This window comes from Narcine bancroftii, chromosome 2 (genome assembly GCF_036971445.1).
Source record: "Narcine bancroftii isolate sNarBan1 chromosome 2, sNarBan1.hap1, whole genome shotgun sequence".
Taxonomy (NCBI): domain Eukaryota; kingdom Metazoa; phylum Chordata; class Chondrichthyes; order Torpediniformes; family Narcinidae; genus Narcine; species Narcine bancroftii.
This window is the reverse complement of record NC_091470.1, coordinates 286,560,758-286,587,099: the sequence shown is the minus strand read 5'-3', so window position 1 is coordinate 286,587,099 and position 26,342 is coordinate 286,560,758. Positions and strand designations below refer to the sequence as shown.

The 26,342-nt window shown below is 42.3% G+C and overlaps 1 long non-coding RNA gene across 1 annotated transcript; it reads right to left on the bottom strand.

Moving 5' to 3' along the window:
• Positions 1-7,474: 7,474 nt before the first annotated feature.
• Positions 7,475-25,168, bottom strand: LOC138752715 (uncharacterized). Its single transcript, XR_011350866.1, has 3 exons — positions 25,093-25,168; positions 11,853-11,992; positions 7,475-7,554 (listed from the first exon to the last, which is right to left on the bottom strand). It is a non-coding gene; the product is annotated as an uncharacterized lncRNA (long non-coding RNA).
• Positions 25,169-26,342: the final 1,174 nt, after the last annotated feature.

Below are 26,342 nucleotides of genomic sequence, written 5' to 3'. Positions count from 1 at the left end.
CTTATTTGCCATCCATTGCCCCAATACCTACTGCCTCTGTTATAAAGGCACTGGCGCAGATTTTTACCATGTTTAGATACCTGGCATTCATCGACAGTGACCGTGGATCTAGCTTCATGAGTGAGGAGCTGCATCAGTATCTGGCAATGCGAGGCATTGCATCTAGTCGCAACCCTGGGGCAATGGACAGGTAGAACGTGAACATGGGGTAGTCTGGAAGGCAGTCCTCCTGGCCCTTAGATCGAAAGGATGGTCCACCAATGACTTGCAGGAGGCCGTTCCCCAGGTGCTCCATGCTATACTATCACTTGTATATGGCTACCAACCAGACCCCTCAAGAACACCTCTTTCCTTCCCCAGGAAATCAGTAATGGGAGCCTCACTGCCAGCATGGCTGATGTCTCCAGGACCAGTCCTCCTCTGTAGACACGAGGACTCATAAATCCAACTCTCTGGTCGAGCAGGTGCACCTCCTCCATGCCAATCCACATTACACCTATGTGGTGTACCCCAATGGACGCGAGGACACCATCTTGACTCGGGACCTGGCACCGGCAAGAGCCCAGACCCCCCCATCCTGGGCACCCCTGGTATCTCCAGAACCCTCCCAGAGCCAATATCCTCCCCCACCCAGCATCAACCACCATCTACCTGCAAACCCACCCCAACTACCCTTGACCCAGCCAACTTTCAGGGAGCCCCATCTCCACCTACCATTGACCAGGAGCCTGTCCTGTGACAGTCCCAGAGGCAACGGCAACAACAACCACAGGTCGTCTGAATTTGTAAGCCTGTAAATATGTTTTCTCTCCCAACTACTCGGCATAAGACGGTGGTGGACACTGTTTTTCTCTCATCCCACAGGGACTCATTTTAAGGGGGTGAATATGGTGATACAAACACTGGACTGTCTGTGACTGTCTGAACGTGTCTGCACTCCTGTACTGCCTTCTGTATGGGGAAACCCTCTGTACCTGAAGGGAGGTAACCTGGTTGGCTGGCTCCACCAGCTCCCTGCCAGTCACCAGCCCCATATAAAGGCTCATGCCAGCCCTTGGGCAGAGGTAGAGTACACAGAGCCAGAAGGGACACTGAACCTCGTGTGCAAGTTTTAAGCTAATTAAAGCCTGTCATAGAGCCTTCGTAGTTTGAGCTTGTTTGTTCACACTACAGCCATCACAGCCACACACTAGAAAGGTCAATGGGTCTGTTTTCTGTGCTGTAAATTTTCTATGGTCTATATATAGTGCAGTAATCCATGCTGCTGCTCAGCTGCAGAAGAAAATAATTTTAAAATAGCACACAAAACATGAATTTCTCATCGCACATCCTGGTCAGCCATTTCTCATTCTTTGTCATGAATTAAAGATGCATTATTGCCATGCTGTAGTACAGAACAACTCATATTTCACCATTAGTGTTGTCCTTAACCCCCCTGCAGAACATGAGAAAGAGGAGCAAAAGAAGAGTCCCTTCAGAGACACGGGGTATTCAAGGATCTGTCCTGGAGTCTCCATGTCGATGCAATCACAAAGAAGGTTCATCAGCGTTATACTTTGAGGTGTTTGAGGAGATGCAGTGTGTCACCGAAGACTCTTAAAAACTTCTGCAGGTGTACCATGGAGAACATTCTGGCTGGTTACATCACTGTCTGGAATGGAAGCACCGACTCTCAGGACAATAAAAATCTCCAGAGGGTTGTTAGCTCGGCCTGTAACATCATAGGCACCAGACTTCACTCCATCGGGGACATCTGCAAGAGGTGGTGCCTCTATCCTCAAAGACCCCCACTAGCCAGGCCATGCCCTCTTCACTCTGCTACCTTTGGGAAAAAGGTACAGGAGCCTAAAGACAACCACTCAACGGTATAAGGGCACTTCTTCCCCGTTACCTTAATAATCAATGGACGAAAGACACCGCCTTACTTTTCGTGCACTATTTATTTATTGTTGTACTAATAATGCTGCTGCAAAACACCAAATTTTGTGGCTTGTTCATGAAATAAATTCTGCTTCTGATTGACCTCCAGTGCTGTGGTGGTTTCTGCAGCCACACAGACTCCTGTTCAGTCCATTGGCCACCCGAGCTCCAGATCCAAACCTCTGACACCATCAGAACCCTTCAGCACCCAAGGCCCTTCAGATGCCCTTCTCCTCAGTACCCTCTTGAATCCTAGCTCTGGTGTCTGGTTCCCATGACTTCAGCAGCTGCAACCTGCGTGCCACAACCCCCCCCCAACCCCCGACTACAAGTCGCCCACAACCTGTGTGGGTCCCTCAGCTGCTGAGGTCCTCGCTAGTCTGCTGCTGTAGTCACTATCCTGTAGGGTAATCTTATCCTTCTCCATGGAGGGTGTTCTCCCTGTTTCTGGTGCCCTGTGTTGGTGTGTAGCTCCAATCCCTTGTGGACACTGCCGAGCCTACATGCTGCCATCTTGGACACAGACCTGTGATTGCAGGATTTTAGTTTAAAAACACCATCAGCTCTCCTAACAGGGCATTTAACTCCCGTATGGAGCCACTGGCATTAGAACTAAGCAGTCGAACCATTCTGAGTAGTTCAGAGTTTCTGCTCCCTGCTCTCCTAGATCCATACCTGCGGCACACAGCAGTAACAGCAACTCTAGTAGTGCTGTCATTTTGACCATCTTAACACTTGCCTTAAATTAAAAAAGGAGCTATTAGCTGATAATATTCCACAATGTGGTTCTCTTTGCTATTTCATTTTATTTTGTGATACCATTGAGCCACAAGAGGGCGCTGACGGCAATGCAACTTGATAGAAATCAAACCTTTAAAACAAGGGTTACAAGAAAATTTGAACATGAAAGTCTGTAAATAGTAAGCAGGTATTTGGGGGATGGTCAGACCCTTGATGATTAAAGTGATCCAAGAAGCAGAAATATAGCTGGAATACTTGCTATAAGTGGAGAAGGTAGAAATAATGGATGGGGGTGAAAACTAATAAGTGGAGAGGTGTTGGCAAAGATGGCACACAAAACAAATCACCTACTCTTGATGAAATATAACCTAAATTGCTGAATGATGGGATTGGAGACTGCCAACAGGCTTACTGTAATATTACAATAGATTCAGAGGAGATGCCAGAGGACACGAAAATGGAAAATGTAACCAACTCATTCAAAAACAGTCTCAAGTCAGTCAATTTATCATAGTGGGGAAAAGTTTACATGCAATAGGAAACAAATGAATAGTCACATGAAAAAGTTAGGGACAATAAAGAGGAATTAGGGAGACAAAGAATCAAGCCTTTCAACATGGGGGTGTGGCGTGATGGTGTGAGTGAAGGTCGTGGGAAAGCGCCTTCCCTAGGAGAATAAATTAATAAGTGAACAAAAATTTCCAAAAGTTTTGGGTAGCTAAAATCTATTTTAAATACAGTTTAACTAAAGCTGTGAGAAAGGGAAAGCCTCCAACCACTAGAAAATTAGTTCTAAAAGTTGCAAGATTTGAAAAAATTGGGCCGACCTTGATAATGGAGCCTTGGGCTGGATTTTCTCCTCCTCCGTGGGTGACAAGTGCGATGGCAGCAAGAGTCCAGGTGATTCTGGCGCCATCTTTCCAGGGAGCCAAAGAAGATGCCATCAGCATCCCGAAGAAGGCCGTGGAGCTACAAAGTCTACAAGCACAGGAGCACGTGCATGAACTTTCATGCATGCGCAGAATGGATCGATCAGAATTAGTGGGAGGCTGAAAAGTCAGCTCTCACTAAGGTTGAATTTCAAGACCTGCCTCGTTTGTATTCGGAGGCTGAACAGGAAACACTTTTTTCATCTACTAGCAATGTGGAACAGGAAGAGGAAGATCAAAGAAGACTGGAGGAGGAGGCAGAAGAACAATGCCAGTAGGCTCAATTTCAAGAAGAGGCTGTGCAGGTAAAGTTACCTGAAGTTAAAGGGCAAGGATGGACAGGCAATTGATGAATCAGTTGCAAGCCACGAGTCAAAAATGGATTTACAGTGCGGATCTATTAGATAGGATGTGAATACTCAATTTGAATTTGTTAAGGAGAAATTAAGATAATTAAGGAAGAGATGAAGAGATATCTTAAAGTGGTTGATAAAGTTAAAACACAAGTTCAAAAAGTTGAAGGATTCAGTTGTGGCTTGGAGGGTTGAAAAAAAAAGAACTTTTTCAAAAAATTGATTCTTTAGAGATGATAGTTGAAGATTATTGGATTGCCAGGATGTTTTGAAGATTCTAATGCAATGCAATTAAAAAAAAAGGATTACAGACACCTGTAAAATTTCCAAATGGTCTGAAATGATTAGAGCACTTAGAAAGAAACCAATGTTGGGTCAATTCCCACGCTCAATTTGGATCAGAGATCTTCGATATCAAGATAAGGAGACTATTTTGAGAGTAGCGGTCCAGAAAACTCGTCAATTTCAGTGCCATTTGATTGTGGCTGACAAAAAAAGTATTTTTCTATGCATATCTTAGTGTGAATGTGGTGGATTCACATACCTGCAAAGTATGTACTTTGGAAGAAGGGCTACAAGTTTTATTTTTACCATCCTGCAATACTCAAAAGTTTTATTGGGGAATAATCAGGCAAAATTCTTCAACAATGAGATGGAAGCGTTAGAATTTGCCAATTCTCTTCCCAATAATAAAATGGATTCAACAGGTTGATTTATTAACAGCAAACATTCCACAGATTGAGAAGATGCAAATGTCAGATAAGGAGATACAGCATGAAATTGCTTGCCTTGAAGATGATCAAGTTAACAAGGATCTTGAAGCCACGGCTCCTACCTGAAGATGAAGACGACTATTTGAAATTGTTTTCTTCTCTCTCTTAGGGAGGCAAGGTTTTTTCCTTCTCTTTCTCTAGTGTGCCGAGTAGTGATAAGAGTCGCTTCCTGCACAATTGAGGATGGTAGTACTGTTTTATTTTACAGTATTTTTTGTGGGCCAGAGGGGTGGGGGGTGGTTGTATTAATTTTTCTTTTTTTTTCTACATTTCCTTTCTTTTCCTTATGGAGATGCCAGGAATACTTAATCATTTTATGATGTGGTAGGTCCAAGAGGAGAGATAGAGGGGAGTTATGAAATTTGTGAATTTACTATAATGGCAAATAGTAAAACTTTGAATTTTATAAGTTATAATGTTAATGGGCTTGATAATACAATAAAAAGAGAGTGTTCGCTTATTTAAAGAAAACTAGAGTCAATATTGCTTTTTTTAAAAAACAGGAAACTCATTTATCTGCAAAAGAACATCAAAAATTAAAAAAGAGATTGGGTTGGACATGTGGTAGCTTCTACTTTCAACTCTAAAGTCAGGAATGGAGTAATTTTATTTTAAAAATGTCACCCATTAAAATTCGTAAAGTGATTATTGATTCTGTGGGAAGATTTGTATTAGTAAATTGTCAAATTTATTTTGAAGATTGGACTTTAATGAATATTTATGCACCAAATATAGATGATGAAGGATTTATTAAAGATGCATTTATGCATTTAGCTGAGGCTTATCAAAGAATATTGGTAGGAGGGAATTTTCACTGTTGTTTGGATTCAGTTTTGGATGAAACAACCAAATGAGTTATTTAAACTTAAGCAACGAAGGCAATTCTGAATGTTGGCTGAAAACTTGGCTAAATTGACCTTACACTCCACGTCACCAAAACCAAGGAGCTCAGGATTTTGCAAAGGTTTGGTATGACATCAGATACCTGGCAAATGTCTACAGATGTGTGGTGGAAAGTGTGTTGACTGGTTACATCATGGTCTGGTCAGGAGACAGTAATATTCCCAAATGTAAAGGCCTGCAAAGAGTAGTGGACACAGCCCAAAACATCACAGGCAAAACCCTCCCCACCACTGAGGAACATCTATGGAGAATGCATTTTGGAGAGCAGAAAAAAATCATAAATGATCCACACCACCCAGCATGCACTCTGCTCTCACTACTACAATTAGGAAAGAGTTATAGGTGCCAAAAGGCTCACACCACCAGGTTCAGGAACATCTGCTACCCCTCGATCATCAGACTCCTCAACAATAAACTTAATCAAGGAATCATTTAAGGACTTTATTTTTGCACTTTATTGTTCTTTTTATTTCCTTTATTGCAGTTTAAATTTCTTTATTTGTTTACATGCACATTATGTACAGTTGCTTTTGACACTACCAATAAGTGATAATTCTGCCTGGCCTGCAGGAAAAAGAATCTCAGGGTTGTATGTGACGTCACGTATGTACTCTGACAATAAATCTGGTCTTATTGTAGACCTTAGGAAAGGAAAAACAGAGGTGTACAATCCAGTGATCATTTGGGATCAGAGGTAAAGAGGGTGAGCAAATTTAAGTTCTTGGGAGTCACCATCTCAAAGTCTCTTTCCTTGCCCCAACATACTCATGTCATAGTAAAGAAAGCCATCAGTCCCTCTACTTCCTCAGGAGTTTGTGGAGTTTCGGTACGACATTGGAACTCTGGTAAATTTCCACAGACCTAAGTGCGCTGACCCGCGGCATCACAGCCTGGTATAAGGGTATAAGAGTGGAAAGCCCTGATAAAAGTAGTGGACAAAGACCAGTACATCACAGGAGAAACTCTCCCCACCATCAAAGAAATCTATAAGAAATACTGCTGTCAGAGAGCAGCAGCAATTATCGAGGATCCACACCACCCAGGACATGCTCTGCTCTCACTTCTGCCATCAAGAAAGAGGTATAGGTGCCACAAGACTTTTACCAATGGTTCAGGAACAGTTACTACCCCTCCACCATCAGACTCCTAAACAACAGACTCAATCAGAGATATATTTGAGGACTCTTATTTTGCACATTATTCATTACTGGATATTTACTTTTTTTTCTGTATTTGCAGGTAGTTTACATTTTTTGGTTTACTTATCTGTCTTTTGTGTACTTAACCTTTGCTTGAGTACAGTTTACACTACCAATAAGTAGACATTCTCCTTGGCCCTCAGGAAAAAGAATCCTAGGGTTGATTGTGATATGAATGTACTCTGACAATAAATTTGAACTTGAATTTGAGGGGTTTAATTTATGACATGAAGCTGGAAGTTCAGGGTTATTCTCTTTGGAATAGGTTCAAACTTTCAATAGAAGTGTAATATTTTCCCATTAGCTGATGGTTAAAGGAACATGCACAATTTAAAAATTTGCACCAAAAGGCAAATGAGGGGAAACATTGTGATCCGAAACTCATTGCCTGCAGAGGTAGCAGGATTAAAATCCATCAGAGCTTTCAGATTTAATTATCTTTCCAAACTGTATGTGGTCATTTCCCAGGTATAATGAACACAAGTAGAACTTACATATGCATCAAAATTCTCACTTGCTGCAGCAAAACAGGTACACAAGATACACCAACTAAATTTACCTGGACAGTTTCTGACACTTCTCTCCTCTTGACCTCTGTTTCCATTTCTGGGGACAATCTATCCATGGTCATCCATTACAAATCCACCGACTCTTACAGCTACCTGGATTATATCCATTCCCATTCTGTCCTTTGCAAGGATTCATCCCTTTCTCACAATTCCTCCTCATTTAAAGTCTAAATTAAATTAAAATTTTTAAAATTTAGTCATACAGCACAGTAACACACCATTTTGGTCCATGAGTCTGTACTACTCAATGTATACCCAATTAACCTACACACTCAGCATATTTCAAATGATGGGAGAAAACAGGAGCCCCATGGGAAAACCCACACAAACACATGGAGAATGTACAAACTCCTTTCAGAGAGCATGCGATTCAAACCCCAGTCCCAATTACTGGCACTGTAAAGACACGGTAACTACACCAACCATGCCTTATCTGCTGCATCTGTTCTCGGGATGGAGATTTTCTACTCTAGGATATATGAAGTCTTTTTTGTTTAATAAACATGATTACCTATTATTGTTATTGTTATATCCTGCACCCACAACTCCTATATTTTTCATGCTACTGCCCTTCACCCACCTCCCCCGTCACACCCCAGGCAGAATAAGGACACTTTCCATTCATCAGCCTCCACATCTGATATATTATCCTCCCATACTTCTTAAAACTTTAGTGCAAACCCACTACCAATCATATTCTTCACTCTGCACCCCTATCCACATTTTGCTCTCTGAAACTCCCTGGCTTACTCTTCCCTCCCCACTCACCCTTGCATCCCTGAGGAAATTTTCACTGTTATTGCTAAAAGTGCAAAATCTGTCCCTACATCTCCTACAGGCAGGGCAACAAACAGAATTTGCAGGCTTTACATGCACATCATCTAATCTGTATGGTCTCCTCTCCATTGGTGAGATCAAACACAGACTGGATGACTGCTTGGCCAAACACCTATAACAATCTGTTTGTGGATCTAAACTTGAGATTTCCATAGCTGACCTTTTCAATGCCCCCCCGCCCCCCACCAACCATGATGATTTGTCCATTCTTGGCCTAATCCATTGTCAAGGCTAAGAAACCAAATGTAAACTTGAGAAACCTATTCCTCCTGGACACCCTTAAACCTAGTGAACATTGATTTTTCTAATTTTGGTTTGCCCCCACTTCTAACTGCCTCCAATGTTTTCATCTTCTTTTAAAATCCCCACTAACTTTTCTTCCTCTCCCTTTTTAATGGTTTCCCCTCTACCTGTCTTTCCATTTCTCCTATCACTTCTGAGCCCCTTTGCAAGCTTCTTTTTCCCCTTTATGTATGTAATATCACCCTCTTCTCCCTCGTCTTGAAAGGGTCCAGACCTGAAAATATTAACTCACCATTTCTACCCATGGATTCTATCTGACTTATCGAGTTCCTCCAGCAATTCTGGATCAACCCACAGTTGAATAGAACACTCATAGGAATGATGATGACGTGGTTATATTATCAAATATATAATCCAGACCCTTGGACTAATGGCCTGCAGTTTAAAGTACATGCCACAAAAAATTCAGTGTAATAATAAACTAGAATTTTAGAAAAAGTTGATCAGGAAAGTATCAGATCTCAGTAAAATATTACTAGTTTCACTCGTATTCATTTTGGTGTTTGACATGAAACCAACAGAAATCTGGTGGATTATTAACAACCTTGGAAATTAGCTCTGAAAATAAACCCAACTGCTCGCTTGGCATAGAGTTTTAACACTATAATGTTACTCACAACTCAATTAACATTGCAAAGTCTTCTTCATAAATGCCTCGTGGGAGATATTCCGTAAATTATTTAGCCAAGCAGCCCAATTTAGAGATACTCGTGGAATGACAGCTTGAGATCAACAGCTCCAGGTCATTACCAACTTCTGCAGTATTTTCACTAAAGTTGGAAAAAGCAAGGAAAAGTGGCAAGGGCATAGGAGGTGTCCTGCATGGGAACTTCATGAGGATTGCCCCAGACAGATACAATAATCTTTCTGGAGACATGGCCCATCTTCCCACCAAGGAATCTTGCTTCAGCCCTTTCACACTTGCCAATGATCCCAGGAATCGAATGCCAGTCGGCCTTTAAAGTGGTAAAATCTGCTCAAGGTTGGCATCAGATTGCATCATCTCACACCAGGACTGCTGACCTTAACCCTAGTACATTCCCTGGCGTCTGCAGTCGCCAGCGTTGAGATCAGGGAAGTGTGCAATGGGCAGCAACACTGCAGGCGATTCCAATTAAAGGTAGAACAGACCAAATGCCGGGGATGAACCCTTGCAGGTGTGAAAGCATTCAGTCTCTTGGTTAGGAGTGGTCTAGTGTGAAAGGCCAAACCCCCATTCCTATCCTGGGACACGGAACGGCTGATTTACTGGGATGCAAGTGTGAAAGGGTCTATTTACTCACGTGATGAAAAGGAATCAAAATAAAACCAGCAGCTCAAAACTGGCTATCTATTGTAACAGAATTACATTTAATCATTGAGTAAACAAAGAATTGCTGGAGGCACTCGGCAGATCCACGATAAAAATGGTCAGTCAATAGCCCCTTTAAAATTTGCAAACCACTAAATGGACTGTTCATTGTCCTGGAATAGGGATGGGGATTTGGCTTTTCACACTTGACCACTCCTAATTGGGACACTGAATGCTTTCACACTTGCAAGGAGCCATCCCCAAGGTTAGGACTGTTCTACCTTCTACCGATGATGTCATGACTCATCGAGTGATGGTGGACCTGCCCTAAATCCTGATCAATGTATTATGATCTTATATTTGAACAAAATTTATCATGCCTAATTATAGCATAATTAAGTTTTATGTACAGCACAATATGAGCTCTTCAGCTCCTGTTGTTGTTCCAATCTATATAAACCTTTATAAGGGACCATGGGAAAGAGCTAGCAATAAATAGTAATAGCGGCCAATATTTAAACAGGGTGGGAAAATTGGTAGCGCAATAGTGCTCAATTTATATAGCGTGGGAAAATTGGTAGTTGTATCGTATACATTGTGGGAAAGTTGTAGCACTATTGCATACAATTTATAAATACCATGGGATAAAGCAATGGTGGACCTGCCCTCCTCGAATTCCATGTGGCAGAGAAAGGGCTGTATGCACAGCTGCATGGATGGAAGAGTTTCTCTGTCTTACAGCATTCTGGGAAGTCAGGTGCACCATTGCTTTTTCCCCACGATCTTTATAAATTGTACACTACAGCGCTACCAATTTTCCCACGCTGTTTAAAAATTGTCCGCTATTGCTATTTATTTCCTCTCTCTCTCCTGCTGCGACTTTCATTTTAATCTTTTCTTCCTTCACGTTTCTGCTCTCACGCAAAAACTTGGGTCATTTCAATCCCACAATACAATTACCCATTTCACACTTACCTAATTGCAATACTGGCGGGATTGTACTAGGGTTCAAGGCCATCAATGCCCAGCATGAGATGACATCATCTGACACCGGCGTTGAGCTAAATTTTGCTTTCACACTAGACATTTTAAAGGCCAATTGGCGGTTAATTCCTGGGATCACTTGCAAGTGTGAAAGGGGCGAGCGTTTCTGGTCTAAACTGTCATCAGACCTGAAACGTTGACTGACCAATCCTATCTATGGATGCTATCTGACCTGATGAATAGATCCAGCAATTCTTTCTTTGCTCAAGATTCTAGCATTTGGAGCTTGTGTAGTCATTATCATTTCATAGCTGTAAACATTCCCTACTCTATTTTTCGTGAAAAGATAGGAAACCACTGTTTGTCTGATTTTCAGTGTTAAATGTGTCCTTGAGTTCTATGTCTGTCAATGGGGCAGAACTCAATTTGCTGAAGCAGACAGGAACAAAGATGACATCTCACCTTCACCTTAATAGCAACTAGAGAATGGCAAAAATACCCAAAAAATACCCTTCACCCTAAAATAAATAGAAAACAAAACCAAACATTTGACAATGAATGCACATTTCCACATCTTTTCTCCACATCTCTTGATATGTTAACAGGTGTTCAAAAGAAAAGCTTTTCAAATGTGATCTTGAATAATCAACCAAATCAACTGTTTATGCAAGGCTGTCAAAACCATTAACTCTTCTCTGAAAAATTCCTTCCCAATTTCACTTCTGACTGAAATAGCTCTAATTTTGACTCTTGCTCCTTGCTCTAGATTTCTTCACTGGAAGAAATGGTTCCTACCAATATTCTATTGAATATCTTTTATCATCCATTTTTGAAAGTTCTTGATTATGTACAGTTTTTCCACTCCTTAAACCAAGCAAGGAATACATGAGTATTGTTTCAATGCTACAGTAGTAACAAATACAATGTAAATTTGTTTCTAAAAATGCAATTTAATAGTGGAGTCAGGATTTTAAATATCATAAACCTGCATACAATGGTAACAAAAATTAATACACAAGAAACTGAATCAATTGTTTAACTTCTAATTACCTTTACTTCCACCAAATCGCACACTGTTTTCCCTGCTCCAGTGAAATGGAAATTGATCTTCTGACAACTCTTCAAAAAAACTGGTCGGAAGAAATCTATGCTTTGGTCCTTGACTTGTGTACATTTGCTTTTCTTTTGAACTATAAAAAAAGGGAAATGTCACCATATTTTATCAGCAAAGTGTGTAAATCCTCTTCAATCCACATTACATGTGGTCAAATAATAGCAACAAAGCACTCGTATCCATTCCAGAATAGAGAAAAAAAAAATCTTTATGCTTAAATGTAAAGGTGCAGATCTCTTCAGGTTTTTTTTAATGCATCACCAGAACCTGGTCTTCGAGGTAATAATAGACAGAAATTTAAGAAAGAAATCATATGGGTCCATGTATCTGGATTTTAAAAAAATTGTTTTAATATATTTTAAATTTAGACATACAAAACGGTAATAAGCCTTTCCAGCCAATGAGACCGTGCTGTTCAAATACACCCAATTAATTTTTTTTTAAAACACTGCCAATAAGTGATAATTCTGCCTCACCTGCAGGAAAACGAATATCAGGTTTGTATGTGATGTCATGTATGGACTCTGACAATAAATCGGAATCGGAAATGTCCGTGTCATCAGCCAGTTGTTGGGGGCACGCCTCCCCTGCTCTTCTTGGACAATGGACGCACTTTTGAAATGGGGCGGGGGGGGAGAAACCTCTGGCAGTGGCAACGTGGATAGAGAGGTCTGCAAAACTCCAACAAATACAGAATTTGTTTTTGTTTGGCCAGTATCCAAAGATACAATGTCTCTGTATTCAGCCAAAAACAGACAAAATGAGACTGATGCCGTCACTAGATTCAGGAGCGTAAAGTGTAAAACTAGGTTTCTTCCTAGACTTGGGATATCTTCTTCTATAACTTGGAAAATTGTGCTTCATTTCAAAGAATGAAAGCATTAGCCAATTGAAACAATAAAATTCTTAAAAAAACATCTGGCCAATGTGGGTGAGAAACTTGGGGACTAGAAAAACAACATCTGATGTCACTGGCAGCTGAAAAACCATGTGCTGCAACTCATTTTGGAACATTTCTCATAAAAACAAGCACTTATTTAATCTTCCCTGCTCTTTGTTTAACCCATATTTATATACTATTTATCTGCCAGGAAAATTGAAGCTCTTAGAACCATAGAATACTAAAACACAGAAAACAGGACATTCGGACCTTCTAGTCTGTGCCAAAAACTTCATACTGCTGGTCCCACTGACCTGTACCCATTCCATAACCCTCCAGATCTCTACCATCCATGTATCTATCCAGTTTATTTTTAAAACTTATTGAGCCCACATTTACCATGTCAGAGAGCAACTCATTCCACACTTCCACCATTCTAATTCCACTGAAAGAATTCAACCTAAACCTTTGCATTTACTCTGTCTATACCTCTCATAATTTTGTAAACCTATCAAATCTCCCGTCATTCTTCTACACTTCAATGAATAAAGTCCTATCCTATTTAATCTTTTCCTGTAACTCGTCTCCTGAAGACCCAGCAACATCCTAGTAAATCTTCTCTTCTCTCTTACTGATATCCTTCCTGTAGTTTAGCGACTATTCCACATGTGGTTTCATCAATGTTTTATACCTCACGATATCATCCCAACTCCTGTACTCAATACTTTGATTTATGAAGGCCAAGATGGCAAAATTTTTCTTCACAACCCTGTGACACCATTTTCAGGGAACAATCTATCTGAATGCCCATATCCCTTGGTTCCTCTGCACTCCTTAGTGCCTTATCATTTACTCTGTATGTTCTATTTTGGTTTGTCCTTCCAAAATGAAACACTTCACACTTTTCTGCATTAAATTCCATCTGCAACTTTCTGGCACAGTTTCCAGTTGTTTCAGATGCCTCTGAAAGCTTTGAAAGCCTTCCTTGCTGTCCGCAATGCCCCCAATCTTAGTGACATCAGCAAACATGCTGATCCAATTTACTACATTTACTATCATCCAGACCATTGACATAGACAACAAACAACAATGTTCCCAGCACCAATCCCTGAGGCACACCACTAATCACAGGCCTCAAGTCTAAGAAGCAATCATCCACTACCACTTTCTGTCTTCTCCTATTCAGCTAATTTCAAATCCAGTTTACAATCTCTCCATGGATACCTAGTGTCTGAACCAGCCTCCCATGTGGGACCTTGTCAAAGGCTTAACTAAAGTCCATACAGACAACATCTACAGTCTTTCCTTAATCTTCTTTCTTGGTTACCTCCTTGAAAAACCGAAAAGATTCATTACACATGAACTACCACACAAAGCCATGCTAACGATCCTTAATCAGCCCTTGACTGTCTAAATACTTGTATATCTGATTTCTCAGAATACGCTACCTTCCAACAATTTACCCACTACTAATGTCAAGCTCACTAGTCTGTAATTTCCTGGTTCAGGTTTGGAGTCTTTTTAAACAACAGAATACCCTCCAATCCTCTGGCAGCTCACCTGTGGATAAGGATGTTCTAAATATTTCTGCCAGGGCCCCTGAAATTTCTACACTCATCTCCCTCAAAGCCCGATGGAATATAATGTCAAGCCCAGGGGAGTTATGTACTTTATCCACTGCAAGATAGCAAGCACTCCTCCTCTTTAATCTCTATATGTGCAATGCCACTACTGCTTGTTTCCCTTCCTTCCTACACTATGCCAGTTTCCTAAGTACTGACGCAAAAATAAACTGTTCAAGATCACCCCCATCTCGTGAGGCTCCAGACACAGATGATCACTTTGATCTTCTAAGGGACCAATTTTGTCTCTTACTCTCCTTTTACGTTCAACACATTTGTAGAACCCCTTTGGGTTAACCTTTACATTATCCACCAAAGCAACCACATGTCTTCCTTTTGCCTTCCTAATTTCCTTCTTCTCGTACCTCATTTGCTTGTTTCCTATACCTGCTATACACCTCTCTCTTCTTAACTAGATCAACAATATCCCTTGAAAACAAAGTTCCTTATGCCTGTTAGCTTTGCCTTTAGTCCCGACAGGAACATGCAAATTCTGCACTCTCAAAATTTCGCCTTCCACTTACTGAATACATCCTTGCCAGAAAACAACTTACCCCAACCACTCCTCCTAGATCCTTTCTCATTGGCCTTTCTCCAATTTAGAATCTCAACTCAAGGACCAGACCTATCTTTATCCATGATTAACATGAAACTAATGACATTATGGTCCATGGACTCCTCCAACTGTTCACCTACACATACTTCTGTCAACTGATCTGTCTGGTTCCCTAATAGCATGCATCTGGAGAAGTCGATTCAGACCTGTGGAATGGTCATTCAAAAGCACAGCACTGGCCATCTGAAAGGGACAGCTTCACAGGAGGCCCCTTGGAGTGCACTCCGGCTCCTGTCCCTTCGGGCTGTCAGAGCTGGGACTGCCGCCGCGGGATGTCCCCACATTGATCCCACTGCTCTGTGCTCTTCCCACAGGCCTGTATCACTCGCCACACTGTGGGGCAGCCGGCGCGGGACGTCCCCATGCTGACAGCCCGTGACAGCCGCCCCACAGTGTGGGGACTGATACAGGGCTGTGGGGAGAGAGCGGGGAAATGGGATCAGTATTGGGACAGCCCCCGCTGGTCACCCCAGTGTGGGGCTGATATAGGGCTGTGGGGAGAGAATGGGGCAGTAGGATCAGTATGGGGACAGCCTGCACCGGCTTCCCCAGCGCTGACAGACCACGTTGGGTGCCTCTGCCCTGACATCTCGTGCCGGGGGGCAGGGGCAGCTGAGAGGGGGGCTGTCAGGTGCTCACCAGCTGATTGTCATCCCCTTAGTAGCCACTTTCAGGCGGCTACATTCAGGTGCCGGAAGGACCTCAGTGCTCCGGCGATTATCCTTCCCAGAGAAGGGTTACAAAGTTCGCCTTGCATGCACTCCTGCGCTTTCAAGTGGCCTCCCGACAGCCGCATATGGGCATAATATGTGGCTTTACATCGGGGAATTTTGGCCACCTGAAAGTGCCTCTTGTCTATTCACTTAATCTATTTATATTCATTTGCAATTTCCACATCCTTCTCATAGCTTGCTCTCTAATTGAAAGCAGAGCATATGCAGGTGCGAGCAAAATGGAAAAAAAAAGTGGTGACTGCAAGCTCTTTAATTGAATAAATTAAAGAATTAAGCAGTGGAAGGAAGTAAAGTAGATTAACATAAATAGTTAAAAACCTTTAAAACTCAGTTGTGTAAAATAGAAAACAAACTGACTATAACCAGATATTGTCAATTTGAAATTACCATCAGATTTGCAGTATTAACACATACACAGGAAATCATTCATACTGGGCAAAAGTTACCATTAAAATATAATGAATTACATCAGCAAGTCAAATACTGTTGGGACTTCTTGATCCCAGGAACACCTACATCAGTTGGCTGGATGCTCAGTTTCCGTAATGAATGAGAGAAGTGTTCTGCAAAGAGGTCATTCAATTTGCAGTAAAAAAAGGTAGGCATTGCTTTGGGATTGCCTTTGACATTAACCATTATTTTCACACATTGATTAACTTATTTCCTTTTCCATTTTTTGCTTTATTTTTTCATTCACCCGTTTTCTCCTTAATTATAATAAATAAATGTTGATAGATGTGATGCACCATCAATTACCACAAAAGACTGAAGTTGTAAAACTGATAGGCCTTTATTGACTATAGACTGGAGCACCAGCCAACCTCATCGACTAATCATGACTGGAAGACTGGGTAGCATGCAAGGGTTAATGAGTTAAGAAGAGTCCTGTGGGGTGAGAGACAAGAGAAAAAAGAAGCAAATATATACACACATACATATTTTACAGGTCAAGTCTGTCAGGGTTTCTCCTCTGACACAGCAAACAATATGGTAATGGTTGGGGGTTGACATGGCTCCTTGGGTAGCTTGTGTGGCTGGTCTGTCATCACCAGTTACAGTGGGGGGTGGGGGGTGGAGGACAAGTGAAGGGAGGAGGGAGTGTGGTGCTGGTGACAACAGTTGCCAGGAGTGGAGTGTGGTCAGCAGCAGGTTCAGGGACCCAAAAGATAGCAATGGGGGAAAGTATCTGTTGGTGATCGACTGCGGTCAGAGGGGCACCCAATGGTGCCAAATCCCAGATGAAGACTGTGACCTCGCACCCATCAGGGAAGGCTATGTAGGTGTACTGGGGATTTGTGTGGAAGAGGTAGACCCTCACGACCAGTGGGTGCTTTGATTGCCTGGCATGCTACTGAAGGAGGACTGATCCTGGGGAGGTCAGCCAGGCAGGCAAAATAGTCCCAGACATAACTTCCTAGGGAAGCCAAACATACTTTCATGAGGCATATTGTTAGTGGCCATACTTAAGAGTGACCGAACAGAGTGGAATGTGTCTGGGAGATGGGGAGACTCATCTCAGGGCCAGGAGGATGGTTTCCCGGGCCATGGAATTATCCCTTTCCACCTGCCCATTCCCTCTGGGATTGTAGTTGATGGTCCTGCTCATGGCAATGCACCTTGTCACTCATGAATGAGGTACCCCCGTCGCTACGGATGAAACAGGGGTACGCAAAGAGCATGAAGATATTGCAGAGTGCCTTGATAACTCTAGCCATGGTCATGTTTGGGCAGGGGATGGCAAAAAGGAAGCGGGAATATTCATTGATGACGGTGAGGAAGTGTACGTTCTAATTCAAGGAAGAGAGAGACTCCTTGAAGGTGATGCTCAGGTGCTCGAAGGGGCAAGTAGCTTTGATCAGGTGTGCCTTGTCCAGATAGTAGAAGTGTGGTTTGCACTCGATGCAGACCTGGCAGTTTTTGGTCACTGTTCTGACTTCCTCAACGGAGTCTAGTAGGTTCCATGCTTTAATAAAATGGAAGAACCTAGTCACTCCAAGGTGACAGATTGTGGTGGAGGGTCTGCAATTTGTCCAAATGGATACTGGCACGTCCCACGGGAGAGGGTGTCCGGGGGCTCGTTAAGGATGTCAGGCCTGTACAGGATATTGTAGTTATAGGTGGACAGTTCAATTCTCCACTTGATGATCTTATCATTCTTGATTTTGTCCCTCTGCTTGTTGTTGAACATGAAGGTGACCACCCGCTGGTCTATGAGGAGGATGAAACGTTTGCCAGTGAGGTGTGTCTCCAGTGATATACCGCCTCCACGATGGCCTGGGCCTCCTTTTCAATTGAGCAGTGGTGGATTTTAGGGCCTTGGAAGGTGCATGAAAAGGCAGCAACTGCTCTGTCCCCTTAATTGAGTGTGACAGCCAGGGCAAACCTGGTTCATCTATTGCATGCATTGCTGCCCTGGCAATGTCATCCCTGATATGGCCGAAGGCTGCACGGGTCTCTGCTGACAGGGGAAGGAGGTGGCTTTGACCATTTGGGGAAACCATTGAATGTAGTATGAGAAAAAGCCCAGGCATCTCTTCAGGGCTTTGGAAGTGTGAGGATGGGGCATCTCCAATAGAGGTCATATGCGGTTAGGGTTGGGCCCAATGACACCATTTTCAACCACACAGTCAAGAATGGCTAGTCAGGTTGTCCAGAACACACACTTCTCCTTGTTATACACGAGGTTCTGGAGTTCCATGGCCTGCAGAAATTTTTGAAGGTTGGTATCAAGGTCCTGCAGATCATGGCTGCAGATGGTCAAATTGTCAAGGTATGGAAAAGTAGCCTGCAGGTTATAGTGGTCCACCATGTGGTCCATCTCCTGCTGGAAAACAGAAACTCCATTGGTTCGCCAAAGGGGACCCAAAGGAAGTGGTAGAAACGACCATCCGCCTTGAAGGCAGCATACTGGCAGTCCTATGGGCAGATCGGGAACTGGTGATAGGGCGACTGAGGTTGATTGTGGAGAATACTCAATATTGTGCAATCTGGTTAACCATATCGGATATGTGGGGTAGGGAGTACACATTGAGCTGCGTGTACCAGTTGATGTCTGGCTATAGTCAATGACCATTCTATTCTTTTCCCCATTCTTTACTATGACCACCTGGGCTCTCCAGGGACTATTGCTAGCCTCTATGATGTCTTCACCCAATAAAGTTGCACCTCTGACTTAATGAATGCTCTGTCTGCGGCACAGTATTGCCTGCTCCTGATAGCCACTGGCTTGCAGATAAGGGTGAGGTTCGTGAACAGCGGTAATCTTGAGGACTGAGAGCCCACAGATATTGCAAAGAGGACCATCTAGAAACTGTTCATTGCAAACGGAGAAGGGGAGGGAAGAAAATGGGGCCCATCAGACTCAAATGTTATGTTCTTAAGTTGGCACTGGGAGTCCAGTCCCAGTAGAAAGGGGCATGATAAAGAGCCTGAATGGTTTGTAAACTTTGCCTCCAATGGTCAAAGTCACTGTACAAGAGTCATGGATGTCTGCCATATGGGAGTGGTATCTTATGGCCGCACTTTGAGGGCTAGGTGCTTAGCTATATCGGGGTGAATAAAGCTTTCTGTACTCCTGCTATCAAACAAACTGTTCATTAAGTGCCCGTTAACTCCAATGTCCATCATGGACTTAGCATGTCCCTCTTGGTTCAGGATGATGGAGGCCAATATGTACTCACTGTCCGAGTCCAATGAGGGCCTGAGTTTCCAATATAGCTGCCCTCACTGTTCGCCCACAGTGCCATAAGCCCAAAGATGGCAATGGCCGCGCTGTCCAAGATAGCGGTCCGGTGACTCACACGTGGTGCTGCAGGTCAGCAGAGAGGATGGCACTAATCACGCAGTCTGGGGTGGTGGCTGTCCACATGTGGTGCTGATAGGTTTGGCGGGCGGGTTAAATTGGCAGACATTTGCATAATGTCTCCTTTTCCTGCATCCAGCACATCCCGCCTTCTTTGAAGGGCAGCATTTCCTCAGGTGCCTGTTTGCCAGCATAAATAACATTTGGGGCAATCACCAGCCACGGCTGCCGAGGTCGTGTCATTAGAGGAGGGTGATGATGCCTGCGACCATTCGCTCACCACACGAGATTGTCCCCCAACCCAGGATTGCAGTGCCCATAGTGGCCAAGAGGTGGCTGAGCAGTCATCCAAGTTTCAGAGGGCCACCATCTCTGTTAATTCAACTGCTTTTTTTAGGTCAAGTACCTCTGCTCCAGGAGTTGCTGTCTTGTGTATCCAGACTGGATGCCATCCCAGATAAGGCCCTATGTTCTGGGCAGCCGTCACAGCTTTACATTTGCACGGCCTGCAGGTACTCAGCACTCAACTCACCAAGTCACTGCTTTCTGGTGGCCAGGAGATGCCGTGCCTAAGCCTTGTTCACCCTTCTGCAATAGTGGACCTTCAGTGTACTCATAGTCTACACATACGATTTGGCGTCATTGATCATTGGGAAGAGCATGGGTCTGACTCGTGAGGAGTTTCAGTCTGTCCTCGTCCATGTTAACAATGTTTGCGGTCGCTATCAGGAAGCATTCAATGTAACATAGCCAGAGTTCGAACGTGTCTGGGGTATTAGAGATCAAGGGTCTATGTTGAGTCTTTCTGGTTTCAGGTATTGCTCCTTTTTTTGGAAACATTATAGTCAATAAAATTGATGCATCATCAATTACCACAAAAGAGTGATGTTGTGAAACTGATAGCTTTTATTGACTGTAGAATGGAACACCCACCAACCTCCAACTGATCGTGGCAGGAAGACTGGGGAGCACATAAGGAACAATGGGTAGGATCAGTCTTGAGAGGTGAGTCCAGCCTGTAGTAGCCAATCAGAGCATAATAGTGGTTTACTACAACATGCTACCATCTTTGTTTCAATTAAATATTGATATTTCCATCACTTTACTTTGGAAGTCCATCCTTTCTCCCTTATATCCAATTGGCATCCAATGAACAGCTTTGAAGGCCTCAGCTCATTATTTTAATTGTTAATCGTTGGATTTAAACTGAGCATTGCCAGATTCTTCACAAAACTCAGTGAAAAATATTCATAATCATTTAATTACTCTGAATAAACCAAGATATTGTGAAGTTTCAATGATCCCTAACTCAATGGACAGAATGTGATCTAGAACCACGTCCTTCTTTATTGACTTGGAAATGTACCAAGATAAAGATCCCATTTGTTTGCCCTTCAGATTACTTCCAAAATGTAAATTAGAATAAACATCCATGATTACTCAATTGTATTTTCATATCATTCTTTAATTTTTCTGTAAATTCACTTTTATACTTACCACTATTTGGGGCCCATTTTTAAGCATGAAGCCCGTAATAGCGCCTCTAATTCAAGCAAAAAAAAATTGAATCCATTTATAATCTCTTTTGAAGACTATTTTTGATCAGTACTGCTGTTCTTCATACAACCCTTTAACACTATCCAAACCATAATTTCCTTCTCTATTATTATTGCTAATATTTATATTTACAATGTATTTAATAGTTCATTCCTCCATTCTGACTTAGTACTCCATTCATGACACTATATTCATTATACACCCACGACTGTGTGGCCAGGCACAATTCCAGTGCCATCTACAAGTTTACCGATGACACCACATTTGTCGGCAGAATCACAAACAGCCCTGAGGAAGAATACAGGAGGGAGATAGAGCAACTCTGAGTGGTGTCACAACAACAACCTTGTACTCAATGTTAGCAAAAACAAGGAGCTGATTGTGCACTTCAGGAAGGAGTCAGAGGAACACAACCCAGTCCTCATCGACGGCTCAATAGAGAAGAGGGTCAAGAACTTCAAATTCCTGGGTGTCAACATCTCCAAGAATCTGTCCTGGAGCCTCCATGTTGGAGGACCACCAGTGGCTCTACTTTGTGAGGTGTTTGAGGAGATTCGGTAGGACACCGAAGAATCTTGAAAACTTCTACAGGTGTACCGTGGAGATATGGAGGCACCAAATCTCAGGACAACTAAAAACTCCAGAGGGTTGTCAACTTGACCTGTGACATCATAGGCACAAGACTCCACTCCATCAAGGACATCCACTTGAGGCAGTGTCTTAAAAAAGAAGCCTTTATCCTCAAAGGCCCCCCAGCACCCATGCCATGCTCTCCTCACTCTATTACCATCTGGGAAAAAAGTACAAGAGCCTAAAGACGAGCACTCAGCAGCAGAAGGACAGCTTCTTGCCCGTTGCCATCAGATTCCTGAGTAATCAATGAACCAAAGGCACTGCCTTACTTTTAGTGTATTATTTTACCTTTTTATATATATATTATTGTTGTAAGATTATTACATTATGAATGTTTACACCAAGATGCTGCTGCAAAACACTGAATTTTGTGACTTGTTAATGATAAGTAATTCTGATTCTATACATTAATTTCCAATTGCTCTTTGGACTTGCACCTCAATAATGTAATCTACCCTGCTCTGCATTTTATCAAATGCCCTCTAAATCCACCTTGGTCTGTTTCTAAAAACATTTGACTTAATTAGTGAATAATTACTCCATGTCAGCTCTGCCGTTGAAATATATTACAGGTAAACTTTTATCTTGATGTTATTATTCTGCATCCGGCCATAATATTTAATATTACTGTCATACTGCAATAATTCAACATCCAATTGTTCAGAAATTCCAAAGGCTCAGCATTCAATTCATGCATTAGCACAGAATGCAAGGTAATAATCTGGAGTGCACGGGGTGTGTGCGCAGCTGAGTAGAGTCTGGATCAGCGAATAAGTTGGTGGTGAATAGGTGGTCAGAAACGAGGGTAGGTTTGTAATGAAGCCTGTATTGCTTTTATGGTGATAAAGTGGAACATACAGGTTGAAACTCATTAGATTCCATTTTGCATCCCTTTCAAACTCAACAGGCTCACTGAAAAATTTATTATACTGCTGTGTAATAAGAGTAAAATCCACTCCCCATTACCAAATTCCCAAGGGCGACATTATCAGAGGATTACTGTATATCAGTAAGTTTCATAGGAAAAATAACGAGAGCTTGATGCCAAATCATCAGGATTTCCAAATTGCCAGAGAACAGGTTATCATACCTTTACTATACATTATTTGCAAGGTGTCAACTAATTCTTAAATATTGATAATATAATATTAGTAACTTCAGAGAACTTGGCTTTCCCTTGACTGCCATTGACTCAGCCCTCGCCCCACATCTCCCCTATTTCCTGCACATCTGCCCTGGCCCTCCCTGCCCAAAGATGCAACAATGAAGGATTTCCCCTTGTACTTACCTGACCAACCTCCACATCATAATATTATCTTCCACATTTTCCACTACTTGCCACATGATCCCAGCACCAGACATATCTTCATTCCTCTCTGCTTTGCGTAGAGGCCATTTACTTCGGGACTCCCTCATCCACTCATCCCTTCTCATACAACACCCCTCAGTCCTTTACCTGTGACCACAAGTAATGCTGTACTTGCACCTCCACCGCTTCCCTCACCACCATTTGGGGAAGCAAAAAGTCTTTCCAAGTGAAATAACACTTCACGTTGATGGGTAGAAGACAATTACTACATCCAGTGCTCACAATCTGGCCTCTTCATTGGGGAGACTGGGCACAGACTTGGAAAATCATTGTGTTGAACACCTTCAATCTGCTCATTGCAACAGCAAGGACCTCCCAGTGGCCAACCATTTCAATTCCACACACGAATGCCACACTGACATGTCAGTCCATGGTTTCATGTACTGTCAACCAAGTCCACCTTATATTCTGTCTTTACAACTAGATGTCATTAACATAGAGTTCATCAATTTCCATTAACACCCTCCCATGCCTCTTCGATTTCTCGGTCCCCTTTCCTCTAGTTTCCCACTCCCTTCCCTTATTTCTCCTATCAGAGCTACCCTTGGTCCTCTCACCCATCACTTGTCTGCTTTTATCTTTTCTACCCCCTCTCCTGTATCTACCCATATTACCTGTTAGTCTGTCTTTCTCCCCCTGCTCCTTTCTTCCTTCCTCTTCAACTCTCCCCTGCCCTTTCCTTCCTCCTCTTCCCCCTCCTTCCTCCTCTTCCCCCTCCTTCCTCCTCTTCCCCCTTCCTTCTCTTCCCCCCTCCACTTACCATTTTTATTCAATTGTCTTCCTGTTTTTGCTTGTAGATGAAAAAGGGCCCAGGCCTGAAACATTGGTTATCCTTTACTTCATATGAATGTTGCATAATATGCTAAGTTTCTTCAGTATATTTGTGTATTGTACTCAACCCTAGCATCTGCAGAATATTCTGTTGAACTCTATTGCCCATGAACATACTTACACAAATATCAGAGATGTCTATGTTTTATGCATTCATAATTTGTTTTCCTCAGATTTAACACCCTGGTTTCAGATTGAACTAAATCACTACCAATCTATTATAACCACAATTGCCCAAAAGGCAAAGGATCAATTAATCCTTTCTCATTACTCCATTTTTGATCTAAAACTCTCCCTCTTTGGTTGCTCAACATATTAATCTCTTATATATTCTATTAAATCATCCTCTGCTAATTTGGTTTCTTCATTGATAAAATACACAAGCCACCCCAAAATTGTTTAAGGGTTTTTTTAAAAATAAACATGCACTTCTAACTTTGATTACCCATATCTATCCCAAACTTCAGAATTATACTTTATTTCAATGCTTCTTGTATTTTCTAGACTTAATTAATGCCACATTCCATTAAATACAGTTAAATCCTGCCCAAAGTACTTAGTAATTATCCCACAGGAACACTGGTACCAATCCAACACCACTTAACTTTACAAGTCCCAATGTACCAGGAATCTAAACCCTATTTCCTGCACTATTCCCCCATCGTCACATTATCCCATTTCATTTTTCTGCTCTTACATGCACAAATATGTAGCAAGGAGATCAATTCAGATATTACTATTCTCAGAATTGTGTTTATTAATCTCTCCCTTTCTCATGAAAATGTCTGCAAGACATCAATTTTATTTGTTTTTTTTTTCATTGCACTAATTGATGTCAATGTCAATTTTGTATTATATAAAATTATATTTAAATCAAGAACATAAAATAAATCCTCTCCCTATTTGTTCCTATTTTTGCAACTTCCTTCAGTTCAATTTCAATATAGTTTGCCGTTAATTTTAACAAACTCAATCTGCAAAAGCATTTAATTGAAGTAACGTGGGCCGAACCGCCGACTGTGCAGCTGGCCAAATGGCCGCACAGTGCCACTGCCTAATCGCTGCTCAGTCAGCTGGCCAAAAGGCCATGCAGCAGGGCAAATCGCAGCGAACTAGGGAGTTAGGTACTCACCTACAAGATGGTGCGGGGCTCCCTTCATCTTCGGGTGCGTCGCAGGTATGTGATGTTGTCACTTCCAGTCCTGGGTGTCTGGGCTGGAAATGATATAAAAGAGGAGCCAAGTTTGAATAAAGAATCTTTGCTGATTAACCAGTGTCTGGTGTATTGATTTAGTAGTTTAGTTCTCCTGGAGTAGCCGTTACAATTGGTGACCCCGACTGCAAGATTCAGCTGAAGCTTGAATCAACAGTCAACATGGACACCACAACAGCAGCTGCTGCCACACTGCACTTAACACAGTAGGTGTTCACCTGCCCCCTTTCTGGGCCCACCAGCCTTGAGTGTGACTCAACCAGGCTGAGACCCAGTCCACCTTCGTGGAATAACAGCTGAAGACACAAAGTTTTGGCACATTGTTGGGGCACTGGATGCCACTACAACAGCTAAAGTGAATTTATTGGCCATCCCCTGGCAGAAAACCAGTACACCAGGTTCTGCCAGTTCCTCCTAGACACCCTAGAATTAACCTGGCACAAATGTGGCATACAGCTCGGTGACAGGAATCTGTCTGATTTAATGAATGAAATGGTCAAACTAGCAGACGGCCATTCCAATTGCTTTCTTTTTGAGACATTATTTCTGGAGAGGTTAGGAAAAAAGGTGGGCATTAGGTATAGATAAGGAGGTAGTGAAATGGATTCAGCAATGGTTGGATGGGAGGTGTCAGAGAGTACTGGTAGAAAATTGTTTGTCAAATTGGAGGCCGGTGACTAGTGGAGTTCCTCAGGGATCGTTCCTAGGTCCACTATTGTTTGTTATAAATAACGATCTAGAAGAAGGGGTGGTAAATTGGATAAGTAAGTTTGCAGATGATACAAAGATTGGTGGAATTGTGGACAGTGAGGAAGATTACCGAATCTTAAAAAGAGATATAGGAAAGCAAGAGGAGTGGGCTGAGAAATAGCTGATGGAATTTAATATGGATAAGTGTGAAGTGCTGCATTTTGGAAAGGCAAATCTAAATAGGTTATATAAATTGAATGGTAGATAATTGAGGAGTGCAGAGCAACAAAGGGATTTAGGAGTTCTGGTAAATATACCTGAGTATCAAAGTTGATACTCAGGTAGATAGAGTGGTGAAGAAGGCATTTGGAATGTTGGCCTTCATAAATTGGAGTATTGAATTCAAGAGTTGGGATGTTATGATGAAATTGTACAAAGCATTGGTGAGGCCAAGTTTGGAATACTGTGTGCACTTTTGG